The sequence below is a fragment of the Schistocerca cancellata genome, chromosome 1, assembly GCF_023864275.1.
Source record: "Schistocerca cancellata isolate TAMUIC-IGC-003103 chromosome 1, iqSchCanc2.1, whole genome shotgun sequence".
NCBI classification, from domain to species: domain Eukaryota; kingdom Metazoa; phylum Arthropoda; class Insecta; order Orthoptera; family Acrididae; genus Schistocerca; species Schistocerca cancellata.
Window position 1 is genome coordinate 701,430,228 of NC_064626.1, and position 17,048 is coordinate 701,447,275.

The following is a 17,048-nucleotide window of genomic DNA, read 5'->3' on the forward strand; positions in this document are numbered from 1 at the left end:
GAAAGCGACGCCTGGGTCTGAACTGGGGTCTGCAGTCTCCCTGCTGCCGCCGTCGGGGCGGTCCTCGATCTCTGGGACCGCATCTTTCTCTCCAGGCTGAGTGCAGGCTTCCAGGCCTGACTAAGTTGAAGGCCGCTGTCTTTATTAATTAGATTGACCTGTAGGCGGATTTCGAAGGCCTCTTTAGTAACGCAGTCCCAGAAGTAGGAGGATTGACAGAGTATTTTTGTTTTTTCATAGTCCATAGTATGGCCAGTCTTTATACAAAGGTCAGCCACGGCTGATTTAGTGGCCTCGTAATTCGGTATGGCGATTGTGTTCGCGGCCGTAATTATTCCCTCCCTTGCCTGTTTCACTCCAAAATATAACGTGGTAAAAAGATATATATATTTCTCTTGTGCGCCTAATACATCTTATCTCATAGTCCTGCCCCAACAATACGATGGAAGCAGTGGTAATGGTTTGCAGTCTGTCCCAGATATTGTTTCTTTGATCTCATCAAAAAGATTTGTGCGGACATTAAGTCCTCTTCCATCTCCGCAAGAGTGTTATACTCGCTGAACAACCCGAACACAGAAATACAATTTCCCGTGATTCCTTTAAATGTATCTTTTAGCAAATTATAGCACTACATTGGCTCAGGTCTTGTGACATGACGTGTCTCGAAACTCACAAGGGGAGGCCACGACGTTGGGATCACGGATTTACTTCAAACTTTGTACATCTCTTAAGTTGCACTACTCTGCTAATTCCGAGAAAATCGCAAGAGAAGTTCTACGCGTCTATTATGTACCTGATGTATGTGTGCGAAGGTATCGCTATTAATAAATCGGTGTGGTCACATGGTTATCGTTCGCTCGTAGCAAGAGGGTCGGGAACGAGGCAACGGTTCGAATCGCATTAGCATTTATTTTTTAATCTCTATTTTTGTCATCGCTGTCCACATTATTTAATTTATATGACATTTAAGAGGTAATATAATGAAAACAAAGACCACGTGCATTTTCATGAAGCTATAGTGAATTTCATATGTTATTTGGATGTTTACTATTTTTAATTAATTAAATTTTCAAGAACGAGGGATAGGCTTGGAAAACCGAAGTGAAACCTCGATGTATAATGATACGAATGACGTAAGTCACAATGCGCCAGACCACCTCAGTAATGTACAGTTACATGTCGGATGTACTCTCGCCATCACACATTGCAGGATGGTATTTTTCATACAGACATGGAAAACATAAATTGAATTGGCACCTACCACATCGAATGAATGCAGTTTTCCCGCATTTACAGGGAATGTTCAGAGTTTCTAAGGGAAAACACACCTCGTTGACATTTTGAAAAATTTCTCCTTCTTCCGATAGCTTGGACGCAAACCATGTGATAAAACAACTATAGATTAAAAATTAAGTTTGAGCGGCATCGAACCGTTGCCACCCACATGTTCGTCTTACGTGGTTCGAACGCTAACGCTAACCAACTCATTTAGGTCGTTATTGTTCCTTGCAGTTGTTCGGAGCGGACGTCCTATGCCACCTATTTAAGTTGATCCGTTAACTCAATTGTGTTATTAAAGAGGGCAAAAAAATGGTTCAAACGGCTCTGAGCACTATGGGACTCAACTGCTGTGGTCATAAGTCCCCTAGAACTTAGAACTACTTAAACCTAACTAACCTAAGGACAACACACACATCCATGCCCGAGGCAGGATTCGAACCTGCGACCGTAGCGGTCGTGCGGTTCCAGACTGTAGCGCCTTTAACCGCTCGGCCACTCCGGCCGGCCTAAAGAGGGCAGCTAAGCTTCTGACCGAACACGCTTTTTTAATCTCATTTTTGTTCTATATTGTTCGTTGAATTTGTTCGTAGCGGACGTCCGATGACACTCGTTCAGGTTGTTCGTTGATCCGTTTACTCAGTTTTTTTATTACAGAGGGTAGCTAAACCCTCTGACCGAACACGCTGAGCTACCGTGCCGGCTCCACTGGCCCACCAGAGCAATACTTGAGAATAAGTCGCACGCAAGTTTTTCTCCTTTGCGACTGCGCGACACTTTCTCTTTGCTTCTACTTCCGAGCCTGCGTTTTAAGGCGATCTGTTTTTCGTTATAGAAAACCGTAGTTCTAAAAATCCCTGCAGTTACTCAGCGAAAATAATTTCCAGTGTTCGTGACATTTTGCCAGTTGTTATCGCCTGTTCTCGGAATTTATTTTACGTGTGAATATGAAAGCGCCATTGTTTTCTATAAACCCTGAAAGTAACCTGCTTCTCATAGATCTTTTCCGCGCTGCCCATTTCAAGCTTTGTCCTGATAATGTAGCGTAACTGGTGACGACAACTGCTGCTGCAGTACTGCCTAATTGCGAATCTGATCTGACGTCTGAACAGAACGAGAATAAACACAACCATGGATCCGTCTTTCATTACAGCAAGGCTTTATGCGCAATGGTTTAAGTTGTCTTAGCTGATAGTTCTTTCTTTTTCTTGTGGAAACGACGGAATGTGTCTAAAGTAAACGCCAGTAAGATAATGCCCGTTATCGGAAACTCCCCTCTGAAGTTCTGCTTGTTTTCGTCGCGTAGACTGTCTGCTATTCACTGAACATTTTTCGTGCGTGCTCAACAGGGCCTCGAAGTAGTAAATGTTGACGGTGCTTACTGTCGGATAATTGCTTACCTACGCCTCTGCTCCTGGTAGAGAACCTCTAAGAGAATAACCTCGATGATGGATGCTTGGACCACTACAGCGTGGCGTATGTGCGCGGGTGATATGAAAATACTCTCTTGCTTTCGAGAATAAACCCGCCGTGACGTCAGTGGGAGGCCCGGGCGACGGCAGCGCCGCAGAGAAGTAGCGGCCACGGAGCGCGACCTTCAGTCTCGCCAACGACAACCAGCGATTCAGTGCGTGTGTTGTGCGTGCGTCCTGTCTCAAATTACGTGCGCCTGTCAGTGACCCATGGCTGTCTTCCGCTAGACCGCATCACTGAGTGCGCGCAGTTCTGCAAATTTGCTGATATCTCGGACCTGTGAATCGCCGAATAGCCTCGTAAACGTCTCTGCTGATCAGCTGTAGAGTCGCTGTTTACCATTGTTGTGGCTGGTCTGGATTCGACAATATGGCAGGTAAAGCTGCGCGTGTGTTGTATGTAACTGCTATGTTTTTTTTAGCTAACACAGGAACATCATATGTACAATTACGCAGTTTATTGATTTACTTTTTAATGTAATATAAATGGTTATTAACGTATTTATCTGAAAAATTACTCACTTACCGAAATATGTTTATGTATTTATAAAGTGTTACGGTATTTATGGACGCAGTCTAAGGCAACAACTTACACCAGCACATACTCAGTACTAATACAAAGACTGACTCAGGGTTATGGGAGAATTTATAATGCGTCTCATCATTATTTACCTCCGTCATTGCTACATATAGAGATGGATTGAGCACTACCATTTTTCTTTCTTTTTTTTGTTATTGCTAAGCTATTTTACCAATCGTATTGCACTGCGTGAGCTCTAGACACGGAATTTTCTTATCAAAAGAAGCCCAATATATGCTGTTCTTACCCCAATTGAAAATACGCCAGTAATGAATTAAGTATCTTAATTCAGAATACGGTTTTGTTTCGAAACATGTGTTACTAACATAGTTCAGAAATACTAAATGTTTTTTTAATGTGGGAAAGGTAGGAGATTGCATTTAAAGAAAGAAAGCGGGTACTGCTTTTCTAAGCTAACTTGTCAACGCTGCGCTTTATTGACAACGTGTTGTGATGTGAAGACTGACATAATGCGACTATTCACGTTGGTTTATCCTGTACAAGCCTCTTTGCATAATAACTGCAACACATTTCAACCTGCCTTCTGTAGCCAAACCTTGGTTTCCCTACCATTTTTATCTCCCACACTGCCTTCCTTTCACGATTCCTTGATGCCTCAGGATCCCTTCTTTTAGTGAAGCTGTGCTATAAATTTCCATTCCTTAAAATTTTATTCGGTACCTCGTAATTGCTTATCCAATCTCCCTATCTGATCTTTGTTGGTACCACATTTTAAAACACTCTACGAGTATTTTCATGTTGTCTGAACTGTTTACCGTAAACATTTCACTTTTTCAAGGCTTTTCCACAGACTGATATGTTCAGAAAAGACTTCTCAACACTTAAAAATATATTCGATGTTAACAAAAATTTTTCATTTTCAGAAATGTTTTCTTGCTAATGCCAGCCTACATTCCATATCACCTTTCTTCGGCCATTGTCAGTTATTTTGCTACCGAAATAACAAAACCCTCTACTATTTTTAGTGTCTCATTTACTAATCTAATTCTTCAGCACCGCCTGATTTGATACGACTAAATAGCGTTACTCCTTTTTATGTTCATCGTATAGCCTCTTTTCAAGATAATATTCATTCCGTTCAACTGATCTTCCGTGTCATTCACAGTTTCTAAGTAAACTATAATGTCATCGTCAAATCTTAAAGTTTTTTTTTTCTTTTCCCAGAACTTGAATTACCTTTCCAAATTTCTCCTTAGTTTCCCTAGTTCTTGCTTAATATACAGACTGTAAAACTTCGCATGGTTGCATGGCTCTGTAATACTGCTGTTCAATGTGCATCAACATCACAGAATCTTGGTATGCAGAAATGTTGGATGTCTTAAAGAGATGTAACTGTCAGAGGTGCTGTTTGATCTGGCTTTATCAGGTTATCCACAATGCGCCGAGGCTGTTGCTGGCGTAACGCCAGCCACACACAGGCAGAAACGACTGACAGATGCTTGTGTTACGAAACCATCGGCCAGTGTTTTCCCTCTCAGAAATTGAGTTCACCCTCTCAGAAATTGAGTTCATTGTTACGCTTGACAATAGTTGAGACTGGTTCACGGCTTGTGCCTCAGTCCACCACTCCTGCTGTTCACTATTAGCTTCATACTTCCCAACATATAATATGTTAGCGAAGAGCTTACTTGGTTCTTCCTCTACAGCCAAACCCCGTATGTCTTTCATATGTGATATCTGTAAGTCAAGATATGACAATGTTATACGCTGTAGTAATGTACGTACCTAGCTACATAACTGTATACCGCCAGAGAGGGTTGCAGGTAGTTTGAGATTTGACTTTCATTCTAACAGTGAAGAACCATATTAGGCCTCGCGCCTTTTTGCTCCACACGTCTGGCGGATACGTCCTTGGCTCAGGAACCCCTATTAAGTCGAAATGGTTCCGAGAAATTAACTGACGATCACAGATGTATTCCAACACAAAGTATACCTAGTACCAAAAAGATTTACCAAAAACAGATCACATTTATAATGGATCATGTGTCAGTTTACGTCAGCAGCAAGTAATGATTGGCATTAGAATACTGACTGAAAAGGAAGATTTCTGAATTGTTCACTGCGCTCTCGGTGTAACTAAACGCATTTTTAATTTTCTTGAGACCTATTCTTCTGAGGAACTGTAAAATGATGCCTTTTAAAAACCCCAGTTATTCTCTATATTCGTTGTAACTATGGCATTTTGCAAGCAGTAGTGCTTCGTAGCACCATTGACGTCATAGACACAACCATGAGAGCGTACACAACTATATGCGAACTCTCACGAATCGTCGTGTCTCAGCAATAGTTAAATTTTGTCTGTTAATCATGCAACAGCTCCGAAAGAGATTAACACGTGTGTTGGGATTCCGATTCAGAGTTAGTGGCTACGCGCCTGGCGCTTACTCAACATTTCCAGTGCCTCTGGACTCTCTTGTATGAAACTTTTATTTAGACCAGGGGACTTGTGTATTATGTGTACCAACTTTAAATTGCTTTTGTCTAAGGATCTATCCTTAGAACAAATTAGGCCTAAATGCAAATTCCATTTAGGGAACACTTATCTCTTCATATGCTAAAGAATATGAGAGTCTTATCAGGGCCATATCCAGTTACCTCTCTGTGTGATGTACATTAGACTATACGGTCATTGCCGAACTGCTTATCTGTTTCTAGACACACTAAAAAGAATGAGTTTAATAAACGTTTAATCGATTGGGGAACATCACTGAACGAATAACCTCTATATCTCGGTTTACTTGCTGCAGCAACTGATGAAGAGCATCATTAATTTGATGAAAGGGGAAAAACACAATTCTTGATAAGGGGTTACATTTCTTTTAATTTCAATTAACGCAAATTAATATCTGTATCGCACACTTACTTTCTTGACGACTCATTTCGAGGCTTAAACCCTCAATCTTCAGTTAATTACAGGAGAATTCACTCTCTAGTATGCATCTAGTTGTGTAATCAAGCTACAAATTAATTCTTATATGTCCTTTGTTGTCTTAATTTGGGACAAGCCATACATCTATACAATATACATGATGAGTTCATGATGTTACAAACTTTCAGGGATGATGGAGGAGGGTAAACATATCAATTTGAGATAAGGTACCCTGGTCCGGAAAGGATCCACTCGAGAGTTATAAGCGAAAACAGTTCTGATATATCTGACAGCGGACCTCGTCTACTGAAAGTATTTTGCGTTTCATATTTTTGGAGGATGTAGTATGGAGCAAAACAAGAAAAAATTGTCCAGTAAACATTACATGTTTACATGCTATGAGCACTTGTTCAGTAGAAGAGATGTTTTTCACATTAGTAAAGAAGAGGAAGTCCTCATTGCTCCTAAGATATGCATTTCAGAGCCCATGTTTAATGGACGTTTTCTCACGTTTAGGTCCATACTACCTCCTCCCAAAATAAGGAAAGCAAAGAGCCTGCAGTGTCAGAGGTATTATGACGATTTTCGCTAGTAACTTTCGGCTTGGTGGTTTCCGGACCAGGGTACCTAACCTCAAATTAGTACACACATATACACACGCGCACACGTGTGTGTGTGTGTGTGTGTGTGTGTGTGTGTGTGTGCTGTGAAAATGTGTAGTTTTGATTTCTTTCTCGGAGACGGTGTTTACGATGGCAGATCAGTTAAACAACTAGGCGAATTTTTCGCATGCTCAGTTGTATGTTTCCTTTTCACGAACCGGTAGTTGAGAAAGCCAGTTCATATTCTTATCACGCAGTATTCAGAAAACGAAACAGTTGTGTAGCGTGAAGTTTTGTAATTGTATTTCGCACCAAACTAAAAAACTTAAAGAATAAAAACGAACACAAAGGAGCCTCTTTCATCCATATTCTGTTTGATTTATCATAATTTCGAGTTCCATACCTTCGAAGTAGGCGAAGTCACAACGAGGAGCCGAAATTTGCGCCCTGACACAATTTCCAGGGATACCCCACGTAAGGATGTATATACAGTCCACATACGTATTTAGCAATGGTGAAGCATTTGCGGTTTCGCTAGTTATAAATAAAAACAAAGCTACTTACAAGGTGTTCCAGCAAAAAGAACAACTGAGTTCGTTTTATTTATATACATTTGTATCCATGACTAGAGCTATGAATCAAAGATATAGACAACATGCAAATATGTGTTTACATATTTAGAATGTTGTCATATAAATAAAGACTCGTATTAAAAAGTTATACACATATATTTCAGTATATATGTGATAATGTATCTATTTCATGGTTTGAACTCAGGGTTCAGGTTTTCATATTTCCATCACTAATGAGTAGACAGCACTAAAATTTGTTGTGTATCGCCTAGCACGCTTGATAAGCTTCTAAAAAGGTCATTACCACCATCTTAGCTCAATCACCGAGTACGTCGTGTCTATGTTTTCTGTTATGGATGAAAATTTCTAACACTGCTGAGAGATTCATTTTGTAGTCTCTGTTTAGTTTATGAAGTATTATTAGATTATCGTCTATGTTCGCACGACTTTATAACGTAGTTTGAGTGGAATCCCTATTTCATTCCTGTGTTTCCCAATGGGTTGAAAGACGTATTTCCTCAGCGCGCAATGCAAAGTCGACCCAGCCACACTGTTCTTTGTTTACATACTTCCTACTGTCAGCAGTCGCAAACGAAGTGTGTACTTGGACCTGTGGAACGCATAGCAGAGTCCACGGTTAGCCGAATGTTCGAACTGACCACTTACAGCCGGTTTCTAAGGTGGATACATATTGGAGCATTGCTTTGAGGAGTAAGGCTTAACAAATTGCTTTAAGTAGCAACCATTTGCCTAAAGTGGAGAACGGAGAAATTGAAGCTATTTTGAATGAAATTTAAAGACTGTTCAGCGAGTAACAAATAAAATGCCTATTTCGGCCATGAAAAGAACTTTTGCTTTCAAGAACAATCTAGGACTGTACCATCAACATTAATATCAGCCAGGTCGAACTGAATGTAACCTATGACAGGTTTTATTAAACCATATTTCCCAAAAATCTGCATTGAGCTCGATGAACTCGGTCCAATGAGATTCCATTTGTTTTTCGCCTCAGTTTCTTTCTAACTCTGAATAATGTTCTTTTACAACATAGATAACAAAAAAAATCCGAATATCTCTTAACATCCACATCATTTTTGAGGTTAGGAAGCAGGAAAAAAATCGCATTCTGCGAACAAATCGAGTGGCGAACTACATTACTGACCGTTAAAATTGCTACACCAAGAAGAAATGCAAATGATAAACGGGTTTTCATTGGACAAATATATTATACTAGAACTGACATGTGATTACATTTTCACGCAATTCGGGTGTTTAGATCCTGAGAAATCAGTACCCAAAACAACTACCTCTGGCCGTAATAATGGCCTTGATACGCCTGGGCATTGAGTCGAACAGAGCTTGGATGGCGTGTACAGGTACAGCTGCCCATGCAGCTTCAACACGATACCACAGTTCATCAAGAGTAGTGACTGGCGTATTGTGATGAGCCAGTTGCTCGGCCACCATTGACCAGACGTTTTCAATTGGTGAGAGATCTGGAGAATGTGCTGGCCAGGGCAGCAGTCGAACACTTTCTGTATCCAGAAAGGCCCGTACAGGACCTGCATCATGCGGTCGTACTTTCTCCTGCTTGAAATGTAGGGTTTCGCAGGGATCGAATGAAGGGTATAGCGACCGGTCGTAACACATCTGAAATGTAACGTCCACTGTTCAAAGTGCCGTCAATGCGAACAAGAGGTGACCGAGACGTGTAACCAATGGTACCCCATACCATCACGCCGGGTGATACGCCAGTATGGCGATGACGAATACACGCTTCCAATGTGCGTTCACCGCGATGTCGCCAAACACGGATACGACGATCATGATGCTGTAAAGAGAACCTGGATTCATCCGAAAAAATGACGTTTTGCCATTCGTGCACCCAGCTTCGTCGTTGAGTACACCATCGCAGGCGCTCCTGTCTGTCAAGGGTAACCGCAGTCATGGTTTCCGGGCTGATGGTCCATGCTGCTGCAAACGTCGTCGAACTGTTCGTGCAGATGGTTGTTGTCTTGCAAACGTCCCCATCTGTTGACTCAAGGATCGAGACGTGGCTGCACGATCCGTTTGGGATCCAGCACTGCGTTCCGTATTACCCTCCTGAACCCACCGATTCCATATTCTGCCAACAGTCATTGGATCTCGACCAACGCGAGCAGAAATGTCGCGAAACGATAAACCGCAATCGCGATAGGCTACAATTCGACCTTTATCAAAGTCTGAAACTTGATGGTACGCATTTCTCCTCCTTACAGGAGGCATCACAACAACGTTTTACCAGGCAACGCCGGTCAACTGATGCTTGTGTATGAGAAATCGTTTGGAAACTTTCCTCGTGTCAGCACGTTGTAGGTGTCGCCATCGGCGCCAACCTTGTGTGAATGCTCTGAAAAGCTAACCATTTGCATGTCACAGCATCTTCTTCCTGTCGGTTAAATTTCGCGCTTGCAGCACGTCATCTTCGTGGTGTAGCAATTTTAATGGCCAGTAGTGTATTTCGAAACTCAGTTGGAACACTTTATCAGTCCCAAAGACCAATGTGTTAGCAGGTGTGGTGTCCTCGTTTTAGAACACATTTTCTCTGATTATTCTAGGCCATGTCTTTTTCATTTCACCAGCTAACGTTGCATAATAAGAGTCAATCACTGTTACTTTTTCACAAGTAATTAGTCGTCTTTATAAGCTGTGGTTCACTAATAAAGGTCGCCGTCCATGTACCACTCGACAAAACCAATTTCCTCTCTGTTTTTAAGTCTTCTACGTGCTCGTCTGTAAGCTCTTCCCAACATTTCGCTTCATGATTGGTCTAAACTTCATCGCCGTGGAACTTAGACACCGTCATAAAGTCATTCTTACAGACAAAAAGTAATAATTTTCGAATGTTAGTATCATACCTCTAACTATGAAAACCAGTCAAAAATGAGTATGTAATATGGCTAATCATTCAAGTGTGTGCATAAACTGTTTTCGTCATGTTGTTTATTTTTAGTAATCGTCGCACAAGTTCTCTGCCACCGGAAATAATTTTTGCTATCTCAACTGCTAACATTTTTGAGATAGGCTACTTCGTGAAACAATATTATCTGAAATGTTCATTTTCACTAGACGAAGCATTTCACAGCATATAATCAGTAAAATTGGATGTATCTAGGAACTGAATTCACGACAATCTATTTGGTTACAAGAAAGACGCAGAAGAAAACTATCTAAATATTGCTTTCAAACATCTCCATTATTGATTTTGTACTCTATACTGCAGGCATTGTTACTGTGAATTGAATTTATACCAGAAGATATCAGTCCTTACTTACTTGTTCGCTGATAGCTCAAGCTATAAAAATTGTATTCTTATTTATCAGAGAAAGTACTGTGAATGCATTAATACCAGTAAAATCGACTGTTGGTAGTAAATAAAGTAATAAACAGTATTTAAGATCAGCAGTATGTATATTTACTACCGCCAAAGGATTAAATTAGTAGACACGTTGAAACCTGTGGGAGACTGACGAACCTGTTAATACCTGCGTATTAAGTAACAAAAAGGAACAGGAGATAATCGCCACACGACTTGTCTGTCGTTAAACTAAATGTATAAAAAAGAATATTCCTACTTGACCCTTCTTAAATTGTTGATACAGTCCTATAATTTAAGGCTTCAGTCCCCGACACCAGCATAATACAAGTTTTTTTTTTGTCTTCGATGTAACAAATTTAATTTTTTGTCCTTCATTATCTTGAGACGCAAGGAAGATGCGCAACGGTGGAAATTTGTAATAATGAAATGGCAACTCTCTTTGCACGATGCTCTTTTTGCCCAGTCGGCTACGGTTAGTAATTAATCACCGGTTTTAGTGAATGTCCGAGAAAGCATATAACGGCACACAAAAATCTTCAGCACAATCTGTTCTAGACATCACTAGTCCCTCAGACATGGGAATCTATCACAGAGAATAACAAAGATATTGGCTATCAAATAATTTTATAAATCAGTTTAGTAGATTGCCTGTGTGAGTAAATATGGCTGTGATCAACTCCTCTCTGTAATGGGGTCAGATACGCCGTATACAATCCTGCCTGATTCGCCTGCTAGTTATGCTACCCTTTGAGGCATGATGCGGAATTCCTCGAGGCATACCGAAAATTGCATGCATAAAATCCTACGATTTATAGGTAGGTACGTCGTCTCAGTTTCGCTTTTGTCACCGTTTCACGAAGGAAGGATTATTTTCTGTGGGAACGCTGAATGTATTTAAGCAGTTATACCGAACGTGACAGCAAACAATACGGCTGTTAAATTGGAAACAAGCAATATTGACGTTATGATTTGAATTATCCGTCACGATTTTTTCTTGTATGCATTCGTCAATCTTAGCACTGGTTCTTCATCAAGCGGCATTTAATGTTACATACATCGTTGCCCAACATGTCAAGGTCAGTCTCATAGTCAGGAAATTAGCTTTGGGGACGGATGCGAGTATCTTTAATTGTAGTCCTGGACATAGTCCTTCAAATTGTTACGAAATGTCACTTGTGTATTTGTTTCTAGAGGATGACTGACTGAATGCAGTGCAGTGTTGTTATTTCTGTTATTACAGACGAAGGGAAGGATAATCACGAAACTTAGTGCCGGTACATAGCCTACGTACCATTGGGGCTCCCGACCTTAATGTTTTCATTCGTCTAATAGATCAGAAGTAAGAGGGTTATACACATACATCTATATGATTACTCCGCAATTCACTCTAAAGTGTTTGGCAGATGATTCACATAAAACCACGTTCACATTCTTTCCGTGCGACTCTTCCACTCGAGAACTATTATTTTTCTTATTTTATTACAATGGTCATTTCTCGCAGTAAAGATTTTTTAGCATTCGGAGAGGAAAGTGGGCGATTGAAATTTCGTGAAAAAATCTCATCGAAACAAAAAAAGGCTACATTTTAATAAAAGCCATTCCGACTATCTTTCCAAATCCGTAGCGCTCGCCCCTGTTTGGTGACAACACAAAACGAGCTGCCCTCCTTTGAATTTTTGTGATGCCTTCGCCCAATCTTATGTGATACGGATCTCGTACCTCGCAGCACTACTCCAAAAATCTCATACCTTGCAGCAATACTACAAAATATAACGGACAAGCATAGTGTATGCAGTCTGTTTAGTATATTTGTTAAGCAACCTTTGGTTCGTCTTTTTTTTAGTACTCATGTGGAGAACCTCACATTTTTTCACTGTTTGTGGCCCATTGCCACTTTTCCCACCATACACATATCTTGTCTTGCAATTCGCTTTGATTTTCTCGTAACTTTATTAGACAGTAAAAGAGCGCACCATCAGCTAACAATCTAAGCACGCTGCTCAGATTGTTTTCTAAATGATTTCCTACGAGGGCGTGCTGAAAAGTAATGCCACCGATTTTTTTATGTGAAAACTTTTAAAAGTTTTTTTTAAATAAAAAACGTTGTTATCATTCTACAGCCTTCATGTCTATACATTTGCAGCTCTCTGCCTCTATAGCGTCTGAATTGGAGCGTGAAACATTGCGGTGTAACTTTTTCGAAACACCGTAAATTCCCATCCATTGCGACGCTGAAGTCTGAAATTTGGCCCAAAGGTGCGTGGAACTTTGCTTTGTAATGGTGCAACAGTTTGGCGCCCTGCAACGTAACCTACGGGCTGGAGGACGCTTTAGACAGCAAGGTGTCGTCGACACATGCTGGAAAAAATCCGCACCTCAGAAGCTCATGTCACGTGTAGGTTTGGTTAATGATGTCTCGTTGGCACCAAACTTCACCACAATTCTGTCCAATGCCACCGTGGACGTATCACGTGAGGGGAAGGTCGTCACACCCCTCTTTCCTTCTTTTGGCGCCTCTGCGATGGAGGTCACAACTTCGACGCCCAGCGTTGACATGACGCGGTTTTCTTATTAGTGGCCAAGGAATGCAGTCCAGACACACCGCAGCCCAGAAACGGCACGAGAAGACCGCCGGAAGGGATAGTCCTGTGGCGAGACGACGGGAAGGTTAGACATTGACACATGCGTGAATAAAGTGGTAAGATCACCTAATTCGGTAACATCCTCGTTGCCACCCACGCACGTTTATTGAGAACGTTGAAGATGTACCGGTCAGAAACTTCGACACCAATTTAGCCTAGCAGCTGCTCTAGAGCTTAGGGTTAGGCAATCCCTTCGACACTCTTAGGTAAATTTTGCCTACCTTCAGGTGCTAGAGCGACTACGAGACTGAATTGGAGCAGCCGAAGTCTGTGACAGATACGTTTTCAACGTGCTCAACATAGGTGCTAGAGTGTCACCGAGGATGTTGGTTCAAATGGTTCATATGGCTCTGAGCACTATGGGACTTAACATCTATGGTCATCAGTCACCTATAACTTAGAACTACTTAAACCTAACTAACCTAAGGACATCACACACATCCACGCCCGAGGCAGGATTCGAACCTGCGACCGTAGCAGTCGCGCGGCTCCGGACTGAGCGCCTAGAACCGCTAGACCACCGCGGCCGGCCCGAGGATGTTGCTGAAATGGTTGGTTGTAGGGCGACACTATGTCATCTTATTCACGCATGTGTGAATCAAACCCTCCCGTCATCACGCCACAGCAGGGTGTGAAGAAGGAGTGGTGAATAAGCATAAAAACACTTTACCAGTCCATGAGCCACTGCAGGTAGAAGGTTTTGAATTGAATCTAGGACACTAACACAAAGTCAGGTGATTCGTAACGTTACACCACTACCTCACCTCTTTTCTTACTGTCCAAATACTGGCTCTGAATATGCTTCCCACCTGGAGTCGAACCAGACTACATCAGAGTCGGGCGCTACCACAAATCGTACGTTAGCGACTTCACGTACGTAGGCGAGTGCCGAACGCCTAACAACCCAGACACTTTGCAGCTCACAGTCACCTCAGAGGCAGTGTAAAGGATTTCTGGAAATGCTCAGGAATTTATTTTAATTCTTTGGCCATTGCAGAGGTAAAAAATGGAAACTTCACGCTCTGTTACAAGTATGAGTCGGAGCTTAATTACATCGGAGAGTTCGCACAACAAACTGTCAGCTGCATTTACATAAAAAATCATTCTAAAACTTTGTGAAGGTGGTGCACTCACAAGTATTTAAAAAACGTCGTAGTTCAACCATCAAAAACGGCCAGTAAATTCCTTTTTATGCACAACCTAATTCAATATTCAGATCTTCATCGATTACCTTAAAGTCATTTACAGCTATTTATATGACAGTACTAAAACTATGACGTTAAATAGCATAAAATTCATCGTATGTCATTGCTGCTGTCTTATTCTTCTTTTCCCTTCCCCGTTTCTTCCCCGGGATCGGCGTTGTTATACGGGTCGATGCATTGTTAGTGGTAGTTGGTGACCTTCCTGCCCCACCATTCCCCAATGGATAGAATTTTGTGCATCTCATTGTCTTCGTCTAGAGAAAGTCTTTCTTCAAATCTGAGAACGTTTTCCCAGTTTCTTTTGTAGCATGTGACTGAGGCGGGACGTGGGTAACATTCCAGTATTTATGTAGTTGGATGCGGAAAACCACCTAAAAACCACATCGAGCCTAGCCGGCTCACAAACCCTCGTCGGTAATCCGGGGGAGGCTCGTCCCCGCGTATCCTGGCAGCGGCGCCTTGACGCGTTCGGCCATCTGGGCAAGTTATGGCATTGCTGCTGTCGAGTAGCAAAATACAGTAGATTGTCAATAATAAAATACACCAAGCACTCGTTCTACTTATACCGTCAGGTTGCATAATTTCGTGTGGGACCCTGCATACTGGTAACTACAATGTATGCTGTGTGACACCACTGTTTTAATATTGCCATGTAAGCTGTTGTAAATGTCTTTAAGATACCCGATGGTGAAGACTGAAATTGATCGTGAATAAAGTAATAATTATTAGCAGCTCTTGGAAGGTAAATTATGATGCTTGTAAAAAACCATACTTATTAGTGAGTCAGCGGATCTTCTTATCTGGCCGGCAGAGACGCAGTATCTAGTTTGACCGTCATCTGTTTATGTAGATTTGTAGTCTAGCGGAACATTGCCTCTGGTACCATCTTAGAGGTTGTCTATACGCCACATAGCAGCACAATCGTTTTCGTTTTATTGAGAAAATTTTGGGAACGTGTAGCTCATATATAAAGGAAACGGCGTATAGAATGCTAGTGCTACCAATTCTTAAGTACTGCTAGAGTGTTTGGGATCCCAGCGGGGTCGGAGTAACCCTAGCTCTATTTACAAGTGTAACAGGAAAGGAAATTACTAGTAGTGGTACGTGGTACCCTCCGCCATGCACCGTACGGTGACTTAATGAGTTGCAAGTAGAGGTAGATCTACAGTGTTCTCTTGCCAAATACTGCGCTCCTAGGTGAGCTAGAAGCAATCACATCAGCAAGATTGATGTCCAGCGTACCCACAGATTGAGAATTGTCACTGACACACTCAAGTCAACACCAGTTCCGTGGATTCATGTCTTATCCAATTTACCACGGACAGATCCCAGACAACGACTTTCAATGGATCGATAATGGAGTGAAGCATGCAATGGCCCTGATCCTAGAAACCTTCAAATCAACAACGTTTCTTTCTCCCTTTCCATATAACAGGCTCTCATCTGCAACGCCTCTGTGGGATTGCAAGAGTTTCACCAACCTGCTCCTCGCCATTTACCAGAGTGCTACAGATCTGCTTGGGCACTGTTTGCTGGATAGGCCTGACGAGTCCGATTGACCCAACCGCATCACCCACCGGTATGCAGATGCAAAGAAAAACCTGGTGCCGCCTCAGCAGCAGCAGAACGAGGCACACAGTATGAGAAGCATCCCGTTATAAATGGATCGCACACAACCCTGAATTTGACTGTAGAACAATGGCGCTAAATGTAGACCACATTATTCGTGGATGCCCATTACGAAGATTTAAAGGAGACTAGAAACCATTTATCAGTGCCTGCCCAAAGGTTCTTGCAAGATGAAGCTCCCTGGACGTAGAGCTATGATTGAACTATTGAATTATTAACGTTTCTAAATATTCGCTTGCTTTAATTTATACTAGTTTATTAATATTTTCATATGTTTGTTTTATATCTTATTTTTGTCCTTTAAGTGTCAGTTATGTAGTTTTGCCATACGGTAAATAAAATAAGTGGATATAAAAAAATCTTTAGTAATGACGTTCTTTTGAGCGCAGCTGGTAAGGTGATACGGAAAACTTGTTATAAGTAATCGCTTAGACCCTTGAAACAGATATTTCAACAAATGTATTAAATGTAAGAAGGTCTACTGGGTGCCAAGTGTACTCTTAATTAGACTGTACTTTTTTAATTAGGAAAGTCAGTGACCATTTAATATATGATCAACTTGGGAGAAAAAAACGCATTTCCGTAAATGACTTATTCCTGAACTTGGAAATATACTACAGCAATGTATCGCTGCTAGGATCGGTTCTCGGTTGACTACCATTAATGACTTTTGTTGCGGATAGTTTCATATAATGTAGTTCCAGCTCACGTGCAATAATGCATCAGCATGTTTTCTGTCTGTTGAGTCTTACACAGGCGCTTTATCTTTTCCAGAACACCTGTATTATAGGCGCCACAGTTAGTCCCTCGTGTTGTATGG

The 17,048-nt window shown here is 41.5% G+C and overlaps 1 protein-coding gene across 2 annotated transcripts in view; it reads left to right on the plus strand.

The window, feature by feature from the left end:
• The window catches only part of LOC126184583 (uncharacterized), a 499,786-nt gene that overhangs the window by 283,428 nt on the left and 199,310 nt on the right, over positions 1–17,048 (plus strand). Inside the window, exon 1 of one of the 2 annotated variants that reach the window (XM_049927027.1) lies at positions 2,875–3,127. The exons of the other annotated variant lie outside the window; for it this stretch is intronic. The gene's annotated coding sequence lies outside the window, so the exon portion shown is untranslated. Of the gene's footprint in view, positions 1–2,874; positions 3,128–17,048 lie in introns of those variants that run through there. 2 annotated transcript variants of the gene reach the window in all.